At 39.6% G+C, this 8,445-nt stretch overlaps 1 non-coding gene across 1 annotated transcript; it reads left to right on the top strand.

Annotated features, from left to right (window-relative positions):
- Positions 1–8,068: 8,068 nt before the first annotated feature.
- LOC118725202 lies at positions 8,069–8,229 on the top strand. The gene has a single exon (XR_004989928.1). It is a non-coding gene; the product is annotated as a U1 spliceosomal RNA (small nuclear RNA).
- Positions 8,230–8,445: the final 216 nt, after the last annotated feature.

Genomic DNA, 8,445 nt, shown 5'->3' with positions numbered 1-8,445 from the left:
GGGGACGAGGGGCGGCGCTGGGGAGCAATGGTGCAGAACAACCCACGCACTTGCCCGTTTTAGCACAAATCAGCTCTTCTCAGACATATGTACTGAAGAAGCCTCCTCCTGGAATTTTCCAGAGAGCTGAGAACTACTCCCAGCATAAAAGCATCAAGCGCAAATTCTGCTTATCTTGACACAAAGAATCTCAAGACTGGAAGGCCTTAAGGGGTCACTAACCTCTCTCTTTTCTCTCTCTCCCCCCCCACTCTCTCTCTCTCTCTCTCTCTCTCTCTCTCTCTCTCTCTCTCTCTCTCACACACACACACACACACACACACACACACACAGCTCAACACTGTCAGTGCCACAAGCTGTATGTTTCAGAGCAAGTTTTTGTGGTGCGTCTGAACAAACCATATAGCTATTTGATTTGCCTTTTGTTGTTTTTATAACTGCAAACAAGAACTCAGTTTAGCCGAAACCGGTTTGGCTCAGTGGAAAGGTCCAAGGTTCAATTCCAGTCAAGGGCACATACCATACCGTGGTTTCAGGCATATCCCCAGTAGGGGTTGTGCAGGAGGCAGCTGATCGATGATGTTTTTCTTTCATCGATGTTTCTAACTATCCCTCTCTCTTCCTCTCTGTAAAAAAATCAATAAGATATATTAAATAAAATAAAAAAAGAACTCAGTTTAAGGAGAGCCTGGGAAACATGGCTGAGGGATAAAGGGAAGAATAATGGCACGATGGACTACAATTGGACAACTTCTCACCCCGTATAACCTTATAGGAAAGGTGAGACTCTCCCCACCTCACAGAGGAGGAAACTGCGCCTTCGAGAGTCAAATGTCTTCCCCTGAGTCATTGAGCCAGCATTCGACAGAGCTAGGATTTACTTCATCTCCCCAACAATTCCAGGAGGTAGGTGTCATCATCCCGGTTTTCAGATGAGGAATCATTTATGGGAAGATGATGGGTGGCAGGATTATACTTTAAGTTTGGTCTCCAACTCCAAGGTCAGTTCTCCCTTCAAGGTTATCACAGCTGCCTGGTGACCTGGGAGGCATTATCCGTCCCTCTCCCTCCCCCATCCATACCAGGAATGGCTCTGAAGAACTTTCTGTGCTAACTTTGCAACTTTTCTGTAAACTTAAAAAGTTTATTTAAAAGCAGTAAATATTCAATATCATTGCTCTCAGGTTTTTTGCACACTATAAGTAAATGAGATACAATAATTGTTTAAACATTGACCTTTTCATCTCTACACATTTTTCTGTATCTATTTCTGTGGGTGCTTTATAATGTGCATAATATACCGGTACAGTAGCACATATACAAGTTGTAATACTTTCTTAGGGCTACTGTGGCCAAGCACCACAACTGCATGGCTTAAAGCAACAGAAATGCATGTCCCCACAGGTCTGAAGGCTGGGAGCCTGAAGTTGAGGTGTCCTCAGGGCCTTGCTCCCTCTGAAGTCTCTAGGGGAGACTCTATCCCATACCCTTCTCCTTGCTTCTGGCGTAACTGGCAATCCTTGGTGTTCCTTGGCTTCTAGACACATCACCCCGATCTCTGCTGTATTTACCACGTGGTTGTTTCCCTGTGTGTCTTTGTGTATCTTCTCATAGACAGCAGTCACATTGGATTACCGACCCACCCTACTCCAATATAATCTTATCTTAACTATATGTGGAATGACCCTATTTCCAAATAAGGTCAAATTCTTTCTTTTTTTTTTTCCAAATAAGGTCAAACTCTGAGGTCCCAGGAAGGATATGAATTTTGTGGGAACACTAACTAAAGTCCCCCCAAATTCACCTCTGTCCCATCTACAAAACATATTCGCCTGATCCCAATATCCTCAAAAGTTTTAAGTCATTCCATCATCAACTCTAAATCTAAAATCTCATTTAAATGTCATCAAGTCAAAAAGGTCCACATTTCATCATCTAAGTCTTTTATAGTTGAAACTTAGGGTCTGGTATAGCTTAGAGCCAAATTCCTCTTTATCTATGGACCTGTAAAACCAAAAAAACAAGTTATCTGCTTCCAAAATATAATGGTAGGACAGCCATGGGCCAGGTCCTCCCAGTCCAAATGGGAAAAAGAAGGAAAAAGGGGTCATGGATCCCAAGCAAGTCTGAAACCCAGTGCAATCGTCTGGGTGATAGTCTAGGTGTACTGGTCTGGTCTTGCTACAATATTTTTACATTTGTTTAAATTTTCCCAGAAAATTTTTTAAAAAAAGGAAAAATAGCTTCTTTTTACCTGCTATAAGAACGGTAGGCTTATTGCAGAAAAAAATACACAAACAATAAATAAATTCCACTCTTAATTCCGTGACCCTCTTCACATTTGGTATAATTCTACATATACATAATATTTATTGTACTTTTCATGTTTTATCGCTTTCTACATTATATCTGTTCCACACACATGAAAAAAGGAAGACAATATGTAGGATTGTGACTTCTTTGTCCAAGCAGTTTGTGTCCTGTGCCCCATGTTTCCCAGCCATTGTTACAAATGGCATTGTTGAAAGAGGCAGTTGCAATTTCAAGTGACACCGGGCGACCAGCCACTGATCACCATTAATGAGATCTAATGGGATAAGGAAGATTTATAAGAATAGAATGAAATGTTATCTTTTTAGATGAAAGTCTAGGGTTCTTTTAGGCTTTCAGTGCAACCACTTGTATACTTTTCTTCCTTCTTCATCTGACTAGAAAGGAGGCTCTGAAGAAATGAAAATGTGAAATATATTACCACAGTAGCTTGTGAAGGAACTTGATCACAGAAATCATTCTTTGAGGCATACACAGCTGTCAGAGTCTGTAGAGTCGTTTATTTTTGTTTTCAAGTATTAACTAAAATTTTAGAACTGTGCATCAATCCTGAAAGGAATATTACTCCAACAAATAAATGTAAATTTAAAAGAAACATCCCTCATTCTGACTTGGAACAAACAAGATTGTATTACTAGTAAAATGGCTGACAATACAATGTTGGAAACTATTCAAGATCCCTCATCAGATACCATCTACATATTTATACCTCCAAAAACTTGCTCAATAAATTCACTTTTTTTGCGTTACAGTTTAGTAATAATGTATAAGTTCAATTACTTAATAAAATGCTTTATTTCTATTTAAAAATAATACCACATTTAAATACAACAATCCGGCATCGCAGCATCCATCAGCTCCCCTTCCGACAGACCACGCATCCTCCTCCCACGACTGTTTTTATTAACTGGGATTCCATCCATCTCTGTGTAAGTTTATGAAATGTGTTTTGGCTTGGAGCACAGAAAATCCATTTAGACATTAATAGTCTAGTTGCAAGTTATGTTACTCATTCTCAAGAGTAGCAACAGTGTGCTGTGATTTTTTTCCCCCCCAGCATTTTTCCCTTAATTTTATTGGCTAATAAAATCCAAACATTGGAACCTTTTGCCCAGAAAGTGGCGCCAAAGAAAAGCAGCTGCCCACCTCGACCCCCAAGGGCTCTCCAAATGGGATCCGAGTCTTGGTGGAGGCTCCAGGGCAGAGAGGAAGGCCTGCTCTTCAACTGCTGAACTGCTCTGCACAGGGTCAGCCAGAGGCTTTCCTTATGTCTTCCTCACTGAAAGACGAGAACTCAGGTCTCTCTCTAATTCTAGAAATTCAAAATGGTGGTATCACTGTGGTGTGTTCCCTACCTTAATCCTTTCCCTCAAACGTTCTTTTTCTAACAAGCCTTAACAAGCAATTTTGAGCAAATATTATGTATCAGATGCTACATAAGGTGTTGGTCGTATAGAAAGGAGCTCATAGCTTAATAGGAAAGAGGGAGACATGCACACCAATCATTGTAGGCCAACCTGATGATATCGTAATGAGATAGGAACAAAGTACATAGAGGCCCAGAGCAAAATTGGCATGAACTCAGCTAATATAAATAATAGCTCTTTGGGAATTACTTTTACTAATGCGCTGGTCAGTTTCTTCCCTGACCAGTATATTAGTAAAAGTTATTCCCAAAGAGCTTTTATTTATCTTTAATAATAAAAGCATAATATAATAATTAGACAGGACATCCTTCCGAACAACCTTCCAGAAGAAGCTGGGGCTATGTGCCAGAGGGAAGATGGTGCCAGCAGCCAAGGGAAGGAAGTCCTAGGAAGGAAGGGCCTCTAGTATTGTATAAAAGTGGGTAAAACATACATAAGAACATTACTTCAACCTCATTAGACAAATGGTGAAAAATATCAGCAGGTAATTAACAAAAGAAAAAATAATAAACAATCAGTTTTAACAGACCCCCTATTTTATTGGTCTTCAAAGACACAAAAGTTAAAACAATAAAAACAAAAACTTATGAAATCTAGTTCTCAGAATTATTACAGAATAATTGAAACTCCATTTAATCTGGTCGCAAGGCAAATTCATGCAAACCTTTAGGAAGACAATGGAACAATATGACAAAATAATAATCTTTTTAAACCCAATATTCCCAATTCCACAGAATTTACCCTAAGGAAATAATTGTAATGAAGAAAAAATACTATATATATAAATATACTTGTCACTGTTATTTATATTATTATTTCACTGTTATTCATCATAGTGATAGACTATACATCACACATACTAATGTAAAGGTAATGTTTCAGTAGATTTGTTGTTCTACTTATCCACTCATTTATTGGTTGATTTTTGTATGTGCCCTGACCTGGGATTGAATCCATAACCTTAGTGTATTGGGATAACACTAACCAACTGAGCGTCCCAGCCAGAGTCAGTTTACTTCTTAATATAAAATTTAATAAAAGGAAAACACAAACTGTCCATAGTAATAAATATAACTCTATCCCCCAGATTCAGTTGGGACCTCAGCATCAGAAACCCTCTGCTAAAATGGGTTTCAAAGTGATTTAGGAATTTTAAGCGAGATAACACCACAGTCAGAGTTAATCAGCCCTTTTTCTTCCTTTTCCCTAGCCACCTCCCATTCAAGTCATCCTCTATTTTATTTATTCCATTTTAGAATTCTTCCTTACCTCTCTGTGTACTCCGCCTTTGAATGTAGAAACTGCCCTACTCCTTTTTGTAACCACCTACCCCTTTGCCAGTTGCTAACAAATTCAATGAAATCATGAGTATTTAATTTACTTAACAGTGTACAAATATATTTGAGACGAATGCGAAGTAATGATAATGATTTTGCTAAGCTGGTAGAACTGAGACAGCATTTAATTTTTTTTAATTTTACAACATTTTAAAATTATTTTTATTTTTGTATAGGTAGTACCAGTTGCCTGGAGAGGATTTCACCATGGTATCTGAAATCAGGCTTTGGACATTCAGAAGTAAGCAAGTTTATCTGGAAAAAAATAAATTTATAAACTTGATAGACAAGCCAAGACATTTTTGAAAAAAAGTAAGTAAGGAGGCCTTATTCTATGGATATTATAACTTCCTTTAAAACTATCATGTGAGTAAGAAGCCAGCAATCCAGACACCTATCTGAGTGTGACTGTGTTGTTTTATTGTCACTGGAACATTTGCCTTTAAGAGCTAGTACATCAAGTATTCAGTCGTGCTGGGCAGCCACACAGTTTTCATTGTGAGCCGTGATGAGTCTGCAAGGCCGCTTTGGCAGAACAACATAGAACCTACCTTGGACATGACTCAAGTTCATAGTGAAGCATCATTTATTTCCTTTTTCCTCTTGTCAGTAATTCTCCAAAATGCTCCAGTTTTATGATATGACTTTTAAAGGAATTAAGCTTGAATAGCACAAAATTGTATAATTATGTTACAATTCAGTTGCAATTATTAATGGGTCCAAGTCTGCCATAGCATTATGAGGTAATAATGATGATGATAATAATAATGATAGCTAATATCCACAGTCTGTGTACCATGAGCCAGATATGGTGCTAAACAATTAGCAAGATGATTCAGCCTACCAGCCTGCTAGTTCATGTGTGCTGGTTATTTAGGATTGAAAAAAAATTCTAAGAATTTCAGGTGAGCCACAGTCTGTATGGAGGCAGATGAGTCACACTGAGCTCCCTGAATACATATTGGATGCACAGGCCCTAGAGCAGGGCCCACATCCCCACATGGCAACAACGGCAGGAGCTGAATTTCTAAGGTCCCCTGTAAACAGGGGGAGCACTTCCATATTAATCACAGTCCTCCCTGCTCCCTGCTAGGCTTACACCCAACCTCTCCATTTCTATAACTTGCCTGCCTCCTGTACAATTAGTGCCAGGCATCTGCCACTAATTGTACAATGCCAATAACCAAACAAAACCTAAAGGGGACTTTGGCAATCATATAGCCTGATAGCTTTTCCAACCTTTTTATAGCAATTAAGTATTTCTTCTAATAAAATCTTACACAAAGGCCTGATCTCAAAAGACAAAAGAGGAACTGTTCTGTCTGAGGGTGTCCCCAAGAAGTACACAACCTACTTGGCTCCTTCTCTCCATCCTTCTGTCTTCCACCCCCTGTGGGATCCCTTGACAACCAGTCTCCTCATGACGTAGCAGAGGGCACAAACAAGTGAGATCATCTGTCCTCAGTGACACAGCCAGGTAGTGGTGAGAACCAGGTCTCTGAAAGATGAGTCAGTGTTGATAGTTTCTTCCATTAAAGTTGGTGAGTTTGTGGAAATGGGAGAGAGAGGGAGAGAGAGGGAAAGGGAGAGGGGGGAGAGAGAGAGAAAGAAGGAGAGAGAGAGAGAGAGAGAGAGAGAGAGAGAGAGAGAGAGAGAGAGAGAGAGAGAGAGAGAGAGAGGAGAGAGGGAGGAAGGGAAGGAGGAAGGGAAGAAGGAAGGGAAGGAGAGAGGGAGGGAGGGAGGGAGGGAGAGAGAGAAAGAATCTTCTTTCAATCTCTCCTGTTTCTCCATGTGACATATCAGCAATTGTCTTTATTAGAAAAGTTCTAAACTAAATAGTAAATCATAGAGTTATGAAAGCGCACGGTATTAGAGCTGAAAGGGACATTGAAAGTCTTTTTTTTTCTTCCCACCCCTTCATTTTACAGACCAGAAAAGTAAAGACTTGCTTGAAACCAATCCCCCCTCTTAAGTGTCCCAAATTACCATCACCTCCAATATGTCAAGTACTGTTACATCCTAACTTGATGGTCAGAAGCAGAACTTCCGGTTTTAACCAGTTTCTTTATGAAAATCAAGATATAAACAAAAGTTGTGATTTCTTTCTCTCTGTGATTTTCCTTAAATCTTTGAAAGACACCCTTCCAACTGGGCACTCAAACATCTCTTTACTCCAGAAAGTGCACTTACAAATTTATGAGAAGATTGTTTCAGACTGAACTTTTCCAAGAGAGTGCATGTCAAACTATCTGTGGTCAAAGAGCTTTTATTTTAAATTTTTCAATTCATTGCAGTGGAGACCAATAATTTATATAATGCAATAAAATCCATTAATAGACAAATGAAATTTTAAAGACTCACAAAATAGAAACTAATTTCTCATGTTTTATTATTAGATTCTAAACAAACAAAAAAAAATACAACCAATTTGCTCCAACTATTTCTAAATGCCTTCTTTCTATTCCTGTACTCACCCCATCATGAATCAGTAATAAACATTTTGTGAATCAAACTTGGAGCTACATTGAGTAGCTCCAGGGTAAAGCACTGTTGAGCTGGTTGGATATAGATTATGTCAGTGAGACTGAGCATGTGAACCAGGTTTCCCCTTCCTCTCCAGTCCACTACTTTGGGAATATAGCTGTGGTCCTCAAAGGTCTTGGACAGGGTCAGGAGAAAGAGAACTACTCAACCTCCTGACTGCACCACCTCAAAACCAGCTGGGCTGGGTTCAGATCATGGAGGGTTTGCAAAATAGACTAAAGGAATTTGGGGACTCCATCCTGAAAGTAAAGGGAAGTTGTTAAAGCCCTTGAGTCCTGTGAGGGTAGGGAAAGGATAGGAATGCCTGCTGTGTGGAGCAGGGCTTAGAGGGAAACAAGACTCATTAGGAGGTTTCTGTAATAGTGTTGGAAACAGATGATATGGCTTGAACTCAAGTAGTAGCAGTAAGGTATCAAGAGCGATTTAGGGATACTTAGCTAGCAGAGGAGATGCCATGATCATGAAGGTGTATTTCCCAGAGCAAGGCTTATCCATTGCACTCGGGATGTGCTGACCCCTGCGATTTCCCCAAATGTGGAAACTTGGCTGCATAATTTGTGGTAGTGGGGGACTGTGTTCACTGGTCTGCTGTTATTTAAAAAAAACAAAAAAACACACACACACCAATTTAGGGGGCCTGATTATTGATTGAATGGAGGTGATGAAGCACAGGGAGAAGTCAACAATGATGCCCAGGCTTCGGCTTGAATGACGAGATGTCTGGTGATGCTATTCAATAAGATGGGAGCCCAGAAGGAGAAGGATACTGAAAACAATGAATTCCATTTCTGACAGGCCTTGTTTGA

This window comes from Pipistrellus kuhlii, unplaced genomic scaffold, assembly GCF_014108245.1.
Source record: "Pipistrellus kuhlii isolate mPipKuh1 unplaced genomic scaffold, mPipKuh1.p scaffold_m20_p_2, whole genome shotgun sequence".
Taxonomy (NCBI): domain Eukaryota; kingdom Metazoa; phylum Chordata; class Mammalia; order Chiroptera; family Vespertilionidae; genus Pipistrellus; species Pipistrellus kuhlii.
The sequence above is the reverse complement of the archived record's forward strand: the minus strand, read 5'-3'. Positions and strand labels throughout refer to the sequence as shown.